The 16,500-nt window shown below is 43.7% G+C and overlaps 1 long non-coding RNA gene across 1 annotated transcript in view; it reads right to left on the bottom strand.

The window, feature by feature from the left end:
* LOC106782545 (uncharacterized) overlaps positions 1-16,500 on the bottom strand; it is a 107,615-nt gene extending 91,115 nt beyond the window's left edge. Inside the window, exons 1-2 of the long non-coding RNA XR_011432038.1 lie at positions 16,242-16,500; positions 4,481-4,560 (exon numbers count right to left, since the gene is read on the bottom strand). This is a non-coding gene — a long non-coding RNA (uncharacterized lncRNA). The remainder of the gene's footprint in view (positions 1-4,480; positions 4,561-16,241) is intronic.

Raw genomic sequence — 16,500 nt, 5'->3', positions numbered from 1 at the left:
AACTTCACACTCAAACTTCCTGAAAGAATGTGTGTACCCCTCGTCTCCCCTTACACCCTTCCTGGTCACTCCTCAGTCCGCTGAAATGTGGCCTTTTTCCCCAATGTGTCAGTAAAAATAACCTCACCAAGGTTACCAATGACCTCCTTGCTGCTCAAATCCCTTAGACCCTTGTGGCCCCCTTGGCTTCTTCTCAACAGCAGTGACATTGTTCACCACTTCCTCCTCCTCCTGCCTCCCCTCCCCGTGACTGCTTCCTCTTGCCATTGACCAGCGTCTCTCCTCCTCTGCGGGGGCACTACTCCTGGGGATTCTGTCCTGGGCCACCTTCTTGTCTCACTTTCCCTAAGTGATTTCATCTACTCCTTCACTCCACAAATGTTTATTGAGCTTCCACTGTAAGTCAGGCATTGATCTAAGCCCTGAGGGTATAACAAGAAGAAGACAGGCAAAGTCCCTGCTCTCATGGACTTGACACTTGCCAATGGTGTCAGTTCCACCTGGAAGCTGATGACACATAAATCTGTCTCCAGCCTAGATCCCTGTCTCTTTTGTCTACTTAGTCTGCGTGGCTATTGCACATCTCTCTCAAACTCAGTGTTTCCAAAGCTGAAATCTTTTACCCTCAGCCCACCTCCAGACCAGCTTCTCCTCCCATCTCAGTTACCCAAGCCAGAAAGTGCTCATCATCTTTAATTCTTTACTTTCCGTCTCCTCCTAAACCCAACCTGTAACCAAGTCCTGTCAATTACACCTTCTAATCCTCCGAAATACCTCTGGAATCCATCCACTGCTCGTCGTGCCCTCACTATCACCCTACTTCCGGCCACCATCCTCTCTCCCTTGATTCCTAACACGTTCCTCTAGTCTTGATCACTTCCACACCTCACCCCACCTTCAATACATTGTCCACACTGCAGCCAGAGTAATTTCCAATATGACTCTGATCACATGATCTCCCTGCTTAAGAGTCTTCATTGCCTTTAAAATCAAAGCCAACCCCTTCACCATGGCCCAGAGAGCCCCTGCTTACCTCTCAGTCTCGTCTCTCCCCACCACCCTCCTCACTCTCAACTCCTCTGCCACACTACACTTTCTTCTTTCGTGCCCTGGATGTGCTGTGCTCCCTCACACCTCCAAGCCTTCAGAAGAGCTGCTCCCTCAGCCTAGAACACTCTTCCTCACTCCTAACCCCAACTCCTTCACCCGGCTAACTCCTACTTACTCCAATCTGAGCTTCAATGTTGCTTCCAGAACATTTCCCCTAAAATCTCTAGTCTGTGGTTGTGCCACTCCTCTGTACTTCAGTGCCACCCTGTCCTGTCCACCCTATTATGATTGTCTGATTTCTTTTGTTATTCTCCAAACCCTTCCCTCCATCAGACTCTAAGCCACTGGAAGGCAGGGACAAGGTCTGTGTCACTCATGTTGTGTTGCTGTATTCCCAACCTTCAGAAAGTACCAATCAACATATATTTGTTGAATGAATGAATGGTTTCTCGCCCTCCTCCTCTTGCTCTCTAAATACAGACATGCTTAAGATCCAGGTTTCTTTCACCAGTTGAACTTTTCTCCATTTTCTTTATATTTCATGGATTCCTATGACTTCAATGATCAGGGCTGTGTGAAGAATTCTCCTATCTCCCTCCAGGCTGGGTATCTCTCAGCTCCAAGTCTGCATTTCCACCATCAGGCTAGACATTTATGCCTGTAGGTTTTTTCATCATCTCAGATAAAGGTATTAAACATGAAAAGGATGTAAAGATATATATTCAAGAATGTGCAATGCCACATTTTTTATAATATTGAAAAATTGTAAACAACCCAAGCACCCATCAAATTACAATAATACTATACAGCCTTAGAAAGACTAAAAAGATTTATATACTGACATGAAAAGATGTCTATGACATACTGTTAAGTAACAGTATGAAACTGAAAGCAGGTTTCAAAACTATAAATATAGTTTAGTTTCATCTTATTCAACCAGTCAATGTGCATTTATCGAGTGCGTAATAAGTGCCAGTTTCTTTTCCAGGAGCTGGGGATGTGCGGAGAAAAAGACAGAAAGTCCTTGTTCTCACAGAGCTTTCTAGACAGACAATATCAAATATATATATATATATAAAATGAAACGTCAGATAAGTGCAATAAAGAACTAGAGTTATGAGATGTGCTGCTTTAGGTTGGGTGGTCAAAGGGAAGGCCCTTCTGAAATGGTGACAGTTGAGCAGAAACCTGAATAAAGCAAGGGCAGCAGTCTCGTGAGTATTAGGGAAGAGGACGTTCAGTCAGAAGGATCAGCCACTCCAAAGGCCTGCAGTAGTGGCAAGTGCAAGTGGCTCTAGAAGCAGCAAGGAGTTGGGTGCAGCTGGAGCAAAGGGAGGAGAGAGAGGTGGGACCTGGGGCCCCAGAGGCTGCCCAGGGCCAGGCGATGGTGAGGGCTCGGCTTCCATTCTAAGCAGGATGAAGGGACGTTTTTGGAGGTGTGTCTGTTACAGCATGCTAGTGTTTCATTGCAAAAATATATATACCAAATATATATACCACGCTGTTATCAGAAAATATTTCCAGGGTGTAGGATTTCAGGAGACTTTCATTTTCAAAACCATACCCCTTAGTTGTGTTTGGTTTATAGCAAGCGTGCGTTAATTTGGTAATCAGGAAAAGAAATGATGGTTTAAAAAATTTGTGCAGGACTGGCCCCATGGCCTAGTGGTTAAGTTTGGCATGCTTCGCTTCAGTGTTCCGGGTTTGCGGGTTTGGATCCTGGGTGCAGACCTACACCACTCGTCAGCCATACTGTGGCGGCAACCCATATATAAAATAGAGGAAGATTGGCACAGCTGCTAGCTCAGGGCTAATCTTCCTTGCCAAAAAAAAAAAGAGAAAAAAGGGCTAGCCTGGTAGTGTGGTGATTAAGTTCACATGCTCTGCTTTGGTGGCCTGGGGTTGTGTGTTCAGATCCTTGGCACAAACCTACACACTGCTCTTCAAGCCTTGCTGTAGTGGTGACCCACATAAAAAATAGAGGAAGATTGGCATAGATGTTAGCTCAGTGACAATCTTCTTCACACACACACAAAAAATTATATATACCTTTTGACTCATCAAGTCCCTTTCAAGAAAAACATCCTTTAAAAAAATTGGTTAAGTTTGTAAAAATGCACGTATAACAATGTTCATTACAGTGTTATTTGTAGTACAAAAAAGTTAGAAATAAATGTTCAACAATAGGGAATTGATCCACTAAATTGTGGTTAAAGTATACAGTGAAATCGTATGGAGCACTGACAAACCATGTAGAATTTCACCCCAGGCTCAAAGCCTGCTTCTATTCCCAACTTCATGAAACTTTTTCTGGCCATTCCTGCCTAAAATGACCTCTTCCTCCTTGAAACCTAGTCGTGCCTGTTATCCTCTGGCTCTTAGCACATAGTACTCCATTATGGAACAGCTTTAGTTCACGCTTGGCTCGGGTGAGCTGTACTAACAGAAGGAGAGCAGAGCAGAACAATTCCAAACAATAGATGATTCATTCCTTTGTAAATGCATCACAGCATTTATTTTGCAATGGATTCACCTTCTAATTAGCTTTCCTATGTTAATATTGAAATTAATGAGCATTTCCAAGCACGCACACAGGCAGCAGAGGCAAGAGACCCAGAAGAAGACTACAGAGGGAGGGTTCCCCGGGGAACCCCAGGCCAATAATGAGCACACCCCTTCTTCATCGAGAGCCGGGAATACCCTCTTCTCAGGCTTCTGTGCCCCTTGCCCTAGGCCCGAGGGGCTGGGCTCCCTGAGCTGGGTTCCAGCGCCTGTGTGCTCGCCTGTGTGCTGGCACTGCCTTGGGTCAGTGAAACAGCCGCACATGAGTCATTCAGGGGCCTCCTTCCTCCCCGTCTGGATCTGCTGCTGCTTGGTCTCCTGGCTGACTAGTCAGCTCCCACAGAGGCCAGGACACATTCCTTCCACCCACCTCACAGTGGCCTCCTCTGGAAGGGACAGACGTCACTGGGGAGAGAGAGGCCACACAAACCTACTTATCCCACAGCCATCCTAAAGGAAGTTTGTTTGTGTTACACAAGGGCTCATTGTGGGGCCTCTTCCCTGGGCAGCCCTGAGAGGCCAGCAGGGGGTCCTACTATGTGTGGCATTTGAGGGGGCCGGTGAATAACACCCCTCTTCCCTACCCAAGGCCTCTTCCAGCTGAGGACTTATGAGTTACAAACGAATTAACAAATATTCATTACTGATAAGCACTGACACTGGTGAATGTTCGGTCTTAGGGCAGCCTAATTCTGAAGCCCAGATAAGACCGAGCTGGCGCCCAGCCACAGGCAGTACCAGAGAAGACAGGTGTCCCCATAGTGGCAGGGCCACTTCACTGCACAGCAACGATGAAAGGCCAGTGCCTTAAAGGAAAAAGAGAGGAAGGGGCGGAATATACAGGTCCAATTTCTCCTTCTAAACTCACCCATCAATTGAGCCACTCCTCCGGTCAGTCAGGGACCAAGCAGGAATAGATGATGTCGACGAAAATAATCCATAACTAATCTATAAATGAAAATTTGGGAGAGTTTATTCTGAGCTGAAATCTGAGGACCACGGCCCGGGGCCTTTCTTCCCAAAGGAAGAAAGGGCACCACAGAAGTGAGGTATACAGAGTGGTTATATACCCCCAAACAGGATGTTTCCCATATGATTGAAATGTCCCTCCCACAATAGTCACAAGATTGCCCTGTCGGCACAGCACTTAATGTACACAGCAGGTAGTGGGTCTGCTATCTCAGAGGGTGTAGCAGGAGGCAAGTCTATCCTCTCAAGCTGGGTGGTCACAGGTGAGCGCAGCAGTCAGTTCCTAGCCTAAGGAAAGATGCTTAATCCTTAAGGAGACGCCAACGTTGGGAGGGGGAGGGAAGTTTCACCTTTATCTCAAGGGCCTTTGTTCTTGCCATAGGGAATATCTAAAGCAGATATACAATGCATGCTCAACAGCCGGGCCGAGGTCAGGCCCTTTTGGAAAGACAAGGTCAGGCCGAATTAGGTTTACACAAAATGGCTTCCTCATATACTCCAATATATCTTATTACTTGCCATTTTTATTTGTCAATGACACACTCAAACTGGTTGTTTGAGCAAAGTTTAATAAAGGAATTCTTTACAGAAGTGTGGACGGGGCATGGGAATCCTCAAAGGATAGAGCAACATCCCAGAGCTGAAATGGAGACAGAGGAGGCCATGACTGGAACCTGGAGGGAGAGGGCTGGTAGGGGGAGCAGTCGGACAGGAAGCGTTGCCCCCAGTGGAGGGCAGGACGGCTGCCAGCCCACCACCACCCTGTGGCCACCCTGCCCAAAGGGAGTGAGGGGTCATACCCTCCCGCCCACCAGTGTCTAGCACAATTAGAAGCCAGAGGATAAGGGATCTCATTAAGGTAATCCCTCTGGTGGCCTCCAGGCACAGAGCAGGGTGAATTAGGGGTGAAGGGAAGACTCCTTCCTCCCCCAGGGATTTGGGACTATGGGCAGAGAGAGGCCCGGAGGGCTCCCTGAGGAGAGTTCCCCCGCCCTGGGGAAGAAACAGCAGACGGAAGAGGCAGTCCTTCGTAATGGTCCACACCTGCCAAAGGGCTTTGGGGAGGTTTACACATGCAGAGAATGAGGGGTCTGGGCTGGCTCCTGTCTCCTGACTCCCACGTGCCTAGACGGTTACTCTATTAAACGTCTCCTTACTGATACAAAAGTGGATTGATGGGTGCCCCTCTTCAGCTCGCTCTGCACTAGCTCACCAATTCTTGTTAGGAAAAAAAAGACAAACAGAAAAAAATATTTGGGTTTGGGATTTTTTTTTCCTTTGAAAATTCCCAGAGGAAAAAATCTATTGTTAAAATAAATCTTTTTCCTTCGCTTCTCTCCCTCTCTCGCCCTCCTTTCCTTCCTCCCATCCCCACCTCTCTTTCTTCACCTCACATTTCAGCTCCAAGTCCGCTCCCTCCTCTCCTGGATTCCACACCTCCCCATCCAGACAGGAGGTGGGAATGGTTCTAGAAGGAGATGAGGTGCTATAATGCCTTCAGATGCCTGAGGTCTCAGACAGACCCAAGGAACTAGCACTCTTGTCCCTTGTCACCCAGCTTCAGCACCATCCCATGGTCCCAACTCCCTCTGATTAGAAAGAATTCAAATTTCTTTCAAACTCTTTGGAAAGCAGAGTTCACAGCCCTACTGACCGAGGTGGTCACGATCAGTCCCTTCCAGGAACCAAGATGGTGCCTTTCACAGTGGGATCTGGGATGTCAGAGCTAAAAGGAAAAGTCCTTTTAGAGTCCCTTTGTTCAGTTAGACAAAGATTTAGGTGCCAGGCTCCACACCTGGGCAGGAACCCAAAGGTGGGAGGCCCTCATCCCTGCTCTTGGGGAGTTCACAGTCTGGCTTCTCACAGCTAAAGATTTCTAGAACACACTTGGTCACTGGCCCAGCAGAATGAGGCCACCTGTTGGAGATGGTCCCCTTCCTGCCTCAGCCTCCGAAAGAAAAGGCAATTCTGTTTCCTCTCAGAGCCATCAGGGTTCTGAGTGGGAAGGTCCTTAGACATTCCTGTAGCAGAGATGGAAACTGAGGCCCAGAAAGGAGAACTGTCCTGAGCAGGTCACATAGCTGGTGGCTGTGTTGGGCTTGGGCCTGTTTCCTGTTCCCCACATCACCCTGCCTCCTGGGCATTCCTTTGAGCTGATGAGTCAGGCAGAATCCACGACAGCCGGCTGCTTCAGGGTTTGTCCAGATTGTTCCCTCCTCCTGGGAGTTGTCCAGACAAGTGTCCCAGCATGCCGAGAGGCTCACCTCCCCGCTTAGAAGGACAGGAGTTCTCTGCCAGGATCAGAGCCAAAGGAACGCAGTCAAGTTAGCACTGATCCCCTCGGGCTCTCTGCACAGGTTATTAACGCAATTGTCTCCTGCCCCTATGCCCAGAGCCCTCCACGTGCCCAAGGGTCTGTGCTTGAGAGCATGGATTCTCCGCCCTTGAAAATCATCCAGTCCAGAGTTTTCAAAATGGTTTCCCAATCCTTTAACTAGGTGGCAAAATCTAATTTTTTAAAGGAAAGAAAAGAGCAGAAAATATCAGAGTACATCATATTTGTGGTAGGCAGAATTCTCAGATGACCTCCAAATGACCTTATATAATCTCCCCTTGAGTGTGGGCAGGAATGTGTGAATATGATGGGATATCACTCACAAGATTATGATAGTTATATAGCAGAGAAAGAGATTTTGCAGAAGTAATTAGGGTCCATTATCAGTTGACTTTGAGATTAATCAAGAGAGATTACCGTGGGTGGGCCTGATCTAATCAGGTAAACCCTCTAAAAGAGACTTCTCCTGCTGTCTTGAAGAAGAAAGCTGCCATGAATTCCACAGCTGCAAGGAAATGAATTCTGCCAACAACCATGTAAGCTTGGAAGAGGACCCCCAGCTTCTGAGAAGATGGCAGCCCAGCTGACTCCTTGACTGAAGCCTTGTGAGACCTTGAGCAGAGCATCCAACTAAGCAGTTCCTGGACTCTGACCCGTGAAAAGCATTGTTCTAAACCGCTAAGATTGTGGTAATTTGTCCACAGCAATAGAAAACGAATACAATACTCCAATAGTAAGGATAAGTATTATATTACGAAACTTTTCAGTTCTGTATATAGATACGTAAGTAATAGACCATGGTGTTAAGTGCATTTTTCGTTTTGAATGTGATCAAATCTTTGAAAGCCACAGTTGCAGAGCGATTTATCCAAAGTCAAGCAGCCATTCACGAAAGAATCAAAACTGGAGTCTGAGCCTCCCTGGTCGCTGCTCCCTCTGTCAGCCCACACGGCTCGCCCTGTTGGGAAACATTAATTCTATTTTTGAGAAGAGAGAGAGTGGAGAGGAGATGGTTTATCCTGGTCAAGTTGGCTCTTCATACAAGTCAGTTTGTCTTGGAACATCCTTCTTCGGCCAGATTAACTATCCCCCCTTCAGGGTCCAACTCACTATATGTTATTACTATGGGTTAAGTGCTTTACATAAATGATCTTGATTAATCCACACATTAGCCAAAGGAAGTAAACATTAATACCTCCATTTTCCAGATGAGAAAAGTGAAGCTGAGAAGTTAAGCAAAGCTTCCCAAAGACACAGAGCCACTAAGTGGTAAACCCAGTATTCTAACTCATGTCTCCCTAATTCCAGTGTCTGAGCCTTCACAACACTTCTGACACCAAATATGTGGATTTTCCACATCAAGCAATTCTCCAATCCTCTGGAGACACCAACTGGGTATCTTACAATTTAATACGATTCTGATACTAACTACCCCAGGTTAGGGGCTCAGTTCCACAAGACTGACTCTCCTCCACCCCACTTCAGATGCCAACTGCAAGTAGTGGGTCCCCAGATGACCCACACTTCTGCCCAACTGGTGATCAACTCAATTTCCAGCCCTCCTCCATCCCCAGGAGGTCCAGGGGTGCGGCTGAAAGTTCCAACCCTCTAATCACATGGTCGCTTGCTCCGGCAACCTCATTAGCATAAACTCAGGTGTGGTTGAAAGGGGCTTATCATAAATAACAAAAGATGCTCCTCTCCCCCATGCTCAGAAAATTACAAGAGCTTTAGGAGCTCTGTGCCAGGAGCCAGGATGAAGACCAAATACATATTTCTTATATCACAATATCATAGCACTTAACTAGTAAGTGTATTGCTCCCCACTTAAAATTTCTGTACACAGAAATTTAATTGGCTCAGACTTTGTGGCTGGGAGATGTCTTGGATTTTTTGAGAAGCTACTTATCAATAGTAATATATACCTAACATTTACTGAGCACTTACTGTGGGCCAAGCACTGTGCAAGGCACTGTACGTTCATCATCTCATTAAATCTTCATGACTCTATGAAGTAAATCCTATCATTAGCCACAATTTACAGATAACAAAACTGAGACTCAGAGGGGTGCCGTCAAGAAATAACTTATTGGGGGTTATGCTAGGAATGCAAGGATAATTCACTATTAAGTAACCCATTAATATAATTCACATTAATGGCTCTAAGGAGAAAAATCATATGATTTCACCTTACATGATGATAAAGCCCTTGACAGAATTTTTAAAACGGTACAACCACTTTGGAAAACAGTTCGGCAGTTCCTCAAAAGGCTAAACACAAAGTTACCATATGAGCCAGTAATTCCACTCTTAGGTATAAACCCAAGAGAAATCAAAATGTATGTCCACATAGAAACTCACACAAAGATGTTCACAGAAGTATCATTCATAATAGCCAAAAAGTGGAAATGACCTAAATGTCCACCAAGAAATGAATGGATAAACAAAATGCGACACAGCCATGCAATGGATTATTATTTGTACATAAAAAGGAATGAAGTTCTGACACATGCTACAACATAGGTGAACCTTGAAAACATTACGCTAAGCGAAAGAAGCCAGGCAGAAAAGACTACGTCTTCTATGGTTCCCTTTATATGAAATGTCCCGAGTAGACAAATTCGTACAGACAGAGATATTAGTGGTTGCCCAAGGCTGGGGCAGGGTTGGGGGTTGCAGTAGGAATGGGGAACGACCGTTAATGAGGACAGGGTTTCCTTTGGGGACATTAAAAATATTTTACAATTAGATTGTGATGACGGTTACACAACTCTGTGATTATACTGAAAACCACTGAACTGAAAACTTTAACGAGATGAAATTTATGTTATGTGAAATCTATCACAATGAAACTGTAAAACAAGAAAAGAAAAAAGGATAAAAAGAAGCAGTCCAGAGACCCTACCGGAAAGACCATATGGAGAGGCGCCGTGGAGAGAAGAGACCCGGGAACAACATGGGGAAGAGAGAGGCCCTGCCATCCAGCTTCCAGGTCAAGTCTTTCAACAACTGCAGCCCCAGCCACCACATAGTGCAACTTACAGAGAACTCGAGCAAGACCAGCAGAAGAACTGCCCAGCTGAGCCCAAGCTACACTAAGCTGTGAAATGGATCTTGTTTCAAGTCACCGAGTTTTGGGGTAGTTTTTTACACGAGGATAAATGACCTAAACAGTCATTTTGGAAAAGGTACCATAGACTTCAAATGGTTCAGAGACCTAAATGCAAAAATAGAAACAGCACAAGCATTAGAAGAAAATGCAGGTAAATTCCTCTACAACCCGGGCATGGGGAAAATCTTTCTAATTTGTCTCAAAATGAAGATGCAATAACATAAGAGATCGATAAATTTAATTACGTAAAAAAGTTAAGCTTTTGCAAGGAAAAACTACGTAAAATCAAAACACAAGTGACAAATTCAGAAAAACTATTTACAACATATACATAGATAAAGGACCAAAAACTCTAATATATAAATACCTTTTAAAAACTGAGGGAAAAGGACCAAAATCCTCCAGAAAAATGGGCAAAAGACATGAATAGAGAATGAACTACAAAAAGATGTAAGACGCACCCTTAAACATGAGTAGATGTTCAACCACACTCATAATAAGATAAATGCAAATTCAAACTACACTGAGATAGCATTTCTTATCAAACTGGCAAAAATTCAAAATCTTGACAATTTGCTCTGATGGTGAGACTGTGGAGAAGCGGGCGCTCATATGCTGATGGGAATGGAAAATGGTATAACCCCTATGGAGAGGAATCTGGCAATATGCAACAAGACTACGGATATGTTCACCCTTTGACCTGATAGTCCCATTTCCAAGAATCTACCCTGTAGATATACCTTGAACAATTTAGAAATATCCACTAAGTTGTTAATGCTACATTATCCGTAATATCAAAAAAATTATTAATATAGAAGATTGACTAAATAAATGGTGGAGTTTGGTTGAAATACTATGAAGTACTTGGGGTTGGCCTCTTGGCCAAGTGGTTAAAATTCTGTGTGCTCTACTTCAGCGGCTTGGGTTTTCGGATTCGGATCCCAGGCTTGGACCTGCTCCACTTGGCAGCCAAGCTGTGGAGGCATCCCCCATACAAAATAGGGAAAGACTGGCATAGACGTTAGCTCAGGGCGAATCTTCCTCACACACACACAAACACTATGAAGTACTATAAAAAAAAGACTGGAAGATCTCTATGAACTGATTTCTAGAATATATTAAATGCAAAGTGCAAAGAATTACATACCATGTACTTCTGTACAAAAGATAAAAGGAAATAAGAAAACGTATGTATCCGCTTCATTTTGAACCCCCCCCCCCCACTTCCGCCCCGCAGGAAGGATAAATCCGAAAACAATGAAGTGGATTACCCACAAGCAATAGGGAGTGAGCACGCTTCTCTGGATATACCTTTCAGTATATTTTTGATTCTTGGGAAGCACATTAATGTTCTATATACTCAAAAAATAAAATTAGGCAAAGAAGGATGGGAGGAAATTGAAATATTAACACAAACAAGAGCAAATGCCCCCAGACATGCTTGCTATTGTCTCTCAGTTCCAAACCCCCCCTTTGATACTCTGCTCTGTGATGCTGGAGCAAAGACTCTGCAAACCGCATTTCCGCTCTGCCTCTCTGCGAGGCTCCGCCAACCAGAGGTACGGGGGGACCTCGAGCCTGGAGGAGGAGAAAGGGCTTGTTCCTTCCTGTTTGCCTCGACGCTTGCAATTCCTGTGAGTCTCCCTCCAGCAGTCCCCTTCACCCAGCAGCACCAGTTCCTTCTTGGAGCAGCAGCGAGTCGCAGCTTACGGTTTTTCCAGCACTTAGAAAACCAGACCCCTTACGCCGCTTCCAAGTCACCTGCACCAACCGGCGGGTACCGCCTTCTCAGAGCGCGGGTTTCCATCTCTAAGGGCCTCTTCTACCCAACTCACAGACACCAGCCCCTGTCAGGTAGCGCATTTTCCTCAGAGGGGGTCTCAGTTTCTACCGCACAGGTCCCTTCTTCTGAGTCTCTAAGTTTTAAAAATTCAAACTTCCTCTTTTTATTGCCTGAGCCGTAGCGGCCGTAGCGGTTATTTACAATTGCTACTATGAGAAGCTAGAGCAGCAGTTCTAAAAGTGGGTTTTGTGGATCCCTGTGGAGGGTCCTTGAGGCCCTTTAGGGGATCCATGAGGTCAAAAATATTTTCAGACTAGTAATAAGACATTTTTGTTTTTCATTGTTTTGACATTTGCACTGATGGTGCAAAAGCAATGATGAGTAACACTACTAGCCCTTGAGCACGAATGAGCCTGTCACATCAAGGAAATAGTGTTTGTTGCTAATGATAAAATTTGAACTTTCAAGCTAAAAATTAGAAATTGGGAAAAGACACCTGCCATCGTGAGCTTGACTGTTCTCAATACTTAAAGACTTTTCTAATGAGACCGGTGGTGATATTAACCAATATGAATTTTTTTTGGATAATGAAAAATGAAATGTGTCAACATCCAGAATATCTGCAGTACTCAAGTCAACTGATAGTTTCCAATGACCAATGCATAGGATTAAAAATTATGCATGGGTAAAAGATCCATTCAAAGTAAGGATAGACCAATGGATTTTAATATAACGGATTAACAAAATGTTTTGAGATATACTTTCAGATTCCACATTGCAACCAATCTTTAAGAAACTAACATTTGTTTAGTTTTGGTGTACTATCAAAAGGGTAATTATAATTATCTGAAAAGTCTGTTAAAATGATCTTCACTTTTTCTTATTACATACCTGTGTGAGGCTGGATTTTCTTCGTATACTTCAACTAAAACAACATATCACAATAGATTGAATACAGAAAAAGATATGAGTATCCAGCTGTTTTCTATGAAACCAGACATTAAAGAGATTTGCAAAAATGTTAAATAATGCCACTATTCTCACTAAATTCTTTATATAGTTGTTTCTCATAAAAAACATGCTATTTATGGTAACATTCAATGGGTTTAATGTTCTTTTTTCCAGCTTTATTGAGATCTAACTGAACTACAACATTGTGTAAGTTTAAGGGGACGATATGATGATTTGATATATGTATAAATTGCAAAATGATTACCACAATAAGATTGGTTAACACACCCATCACCTCACATAGTTACCATTTTGTGTATGTGTATGGTAAGAACTTTTAAGATCTACTGTCTTAGCAACTTCCAAGTATACAAAACAGTATTATTAACTACAGTCCCCACGCTGCACGTTAGAGCCCCAGAGCTTACTTGTCTTAGGCCTGGGACTTTGTTCTCTTTGACTGTCTTCACCCATTTCTCCTCCCACCCCACCACCTGTTATTTTTAAATGAATTAAAAAATGAATATTGTAGGGGCCAGCCCGGTGGCATAGCGGTTAAGTTCATGCACTCTGCTTTGGCAGCTAGGGGATCACAGGTTAGGATCCTGGGTGTGGACCTATGCACTGCTCATCAAGCCACGGTGTAGTGGCATCTCACATACAAAAAAGAGGAAGATTGGCACAGATGTTAGCTCAGTGACAATCTTCCTCACCAAAAAATAAATAAATATTGTAGAAAGTTCTCAGTTTTAACTGCTAATATTGGTGATAAATTCCAGTGTCTTTAGCCCACATAAAAGCTCCTTGGGGTCCTCAATGAATTTGTAAAAATGCAAAAAAACTCCAGAAACCAAAAATTTTGGGAACTGCCTTAGAGTTCTTTTTTAACCTGTTCAGTTACCTAGTTAACAACTTAATACCTATTTAACAAATATTTATATTAAATTCTCTCTGCTAAAATAACTTGTGGTTTCTGTCCCTTAGCTGGACCCTGACAGATTTACAAATGTATTTTAAACATGTGACATAACCACACAGAAGTGACGGGAAAAAGGGCTAATCCATATAATTTCTGAACACAACATTTTGATTATATACATTCAATCTAGTGAAAAAGAATCTTGAACTATTTTTAGTAAGTTTATTTTTTATAAGAGCATGTTCTATAATAGTATAGTAGCAATTCTGAAACTATCGGGCAAGTGAGTAAATATGTTGATGTTATTGGGAGCCAGGGTTCTTACTGTAGGGAAATGTTCTTACCGTGGAAGAGGGGAGATAGCATTATGGAATGGATTGGATTGGAGTTGTGTGTGTTAATATGAACTCATGACTTGCAAAATGTAAACACACACATATCTACGACCACCACCATTATTGCTGTCAAGATACAGAACACTTCATCACCCCCAGAAGTTCTCTTGTGTCCCTTTAGAGTTAATTCCCCTAAACTACTCCTAGCCCCCAGGTAACCTCTGATTTGCTGTCTGTGTCTTTTTTCTCTGACCTTTTTAAAGAATTGTCTGTATCATTGATTTTCAGCAATTTGATTATGATATGCCTTGGTGTGGTTTTCTTAGCATTTATCCTACTATGAGATGGCTGAATTTCTTGAATCTGTGTGTTGATATTGGAATATTTTTCAGCCATTATTTTTTCAAGTAGTTTTTTCTACTTCCCTCCTTGTTCTATTGCTCCCATTACATGTATGTCAGACCTTGTGATATTGCCCCATGGGTCATTGAAACTTCGTTCATTTTTGTTCATTCTTTTATTTTATGTGCTTCAGTTTGGATAGTTTCTTCTTCCTCTTTTTTTTTTTTTTTTTTTTTTGTGAGGAAGATCGGCCCTGAGCTAACATCTGTTGCCAATCTTCCTTGTTTTGCTTGAGGAAAATTGTCATGGAGCTAACATCTATGCCAATTATGTTTATGTTTTCCTTTAAATCCTTGAACACATTTATAACAGCTGTTTTAAGGTTCTTACCTTCTAATTGCATCATATCTCTCATTTCTTGACTTTTCTCCTGATCTTTTTACATGTCAAGTAGCTTTCTTTCTTTCTTTCTTTTTGGTGAGGAAGATTGTCACTGAGCTAACATCTGTTGCCAATCTTCCTCTTTTACTTGAGGAAGATTGTCCTTGAGCTGAAATCTGTACCCATCTTCCTCTATTTTGTATGTGGGATGCCGCCACAGAATGGCTTTCATGAATGGTGTGTAGGTCCATGCCCACGATATGAACCTGCGAACCTTGGGCCTCCTGAAGCAGAGTGCAAACTTAACCACTACACCACCGAGCTGGCCCACCAAGCAACTTTTTAATAGATGCTGGACATTAGAAATGTTATACTCTTGAGGAACTGATATCTTTTGTCTTCCTTCAAAGAGTGTTGAATTTTGGTGCTCAGTTTAAGTCTCATGGATCATCGTGATCCTTTTGAGGCTTGTTTGCAAGTTTGTTACGGTAGGTCCAGCGTGACCTTTACTCTAGAGCTCCTTTGGTCTCACTCCTAAGGCCTTGCTTTTCTGGGGTCTCTACTGAATATCCCAGATGTTCAGTGAAGTCTCTTTATTCCAGCTGGTTAGAGCTGGAATAACTCCCAAATATGTACAAGCTTCTGGAGGTGTTCAGTCTATAGCTCTCCAGTACTTATTGTTTTTTGTCCAGACTCATAGAGCCTATGCATGTGTCCTAATATTTAGCCAAATCCTTATGAGTACTCTTTTTTTCTTTTTTTAAAGATTGGCACCTGAGCTAACAACTGTTGCCAATCTTTTTTTTTCTCCCTTCCTCTTCTCCCTAAAGCGCAACCCCCTCCCCCCCCCCCCCACACCGCCCAGGTACATAGTTGTATATTCTAGTTGTGAGTGCCTCTGGTTGTGGCATGTGGGATGCCGCCTCAGCATGGCCTGATGAGTGGTGCCATGTCCGCGCCCAGGATCCAAACCAGCAAAACCGTGGGCCGCTGAAGTAGAGCGTTCGAACTTAACCACTCAGCCACAGGGCCAGCTCCCTTATGAGTACTCTTGAAAAGCTTTCTAGAGTTCTTTCTCTGTGTGGTTCTGTGACTGCTAATCATGCATTGCTGATCATTAACCTATAATGTAACCAGGCTATTCTGCAAAGGCCACAGGGACATGTTTTAACATTTCAGTAGGTTCTCAAATCTGCAACGAAACTTTGCTGACATTGGAATGAGTTATTTCTCAGGAACCAAAAAGGGATGAGGAGGCTGCCCGAGACGGAAAACCATTGTTAAGGAAGGGTATAACGACGGACACAGCAGGCAGAACAAAAGACAAGAAGTCTGGAGAATGGATGCCAGAAATAGCCTGACCGCCTCTGTCTTCTTCCCTCCTCCCTATATAACTGCCTCAAGATTTTGTGCTTGCTTAAGATGGTCTTTGGGACATGAGTCCACTATCTTCCGATTTTGCTAGCTAATGGAATAAATCCCCTTCTTGACCACCAACTCACCTTGCAATGATTGGCATCAGGTTGCAGTGAGCAGAACAAGCCCTTGCTCCATTACAGTTCCCTCCTCTCTGGTACTCTGCTTGGCAAATTCCAATTGTCTCAGCCTCCCCTGGTCTCTGTTTCCTCAACTCAGCAAGACTGCTGTGTTCTGCTTGAGTTCCCGTCCCTGGGCTGTGGTCTAAAATGTGCTTCTAGGCAGAAAACTGGGGCAAGCAAACTAGGGATCACCTCATTTGTTTCCCTTCTCTCAGCAAATGTC

Source organism: Equus caballus, chromosome 24 (assembly GCF_041296265.1).
Source record: "Equus caballus isolate H_3958 breed thoroughbred chromosome 24, TB-T2T, whole genome shotgun sequence".
NCBI lineage: Eukaryota > Metazoa > Chordata > Mammalia > Perissodactyla > Equidae > Equus > Equus caballus.
The sequence above is the reverse complement of the archived record's forward strand: the minus strand, read 5'-3'. Positions and strand labels throughout refer to the sequence as shown.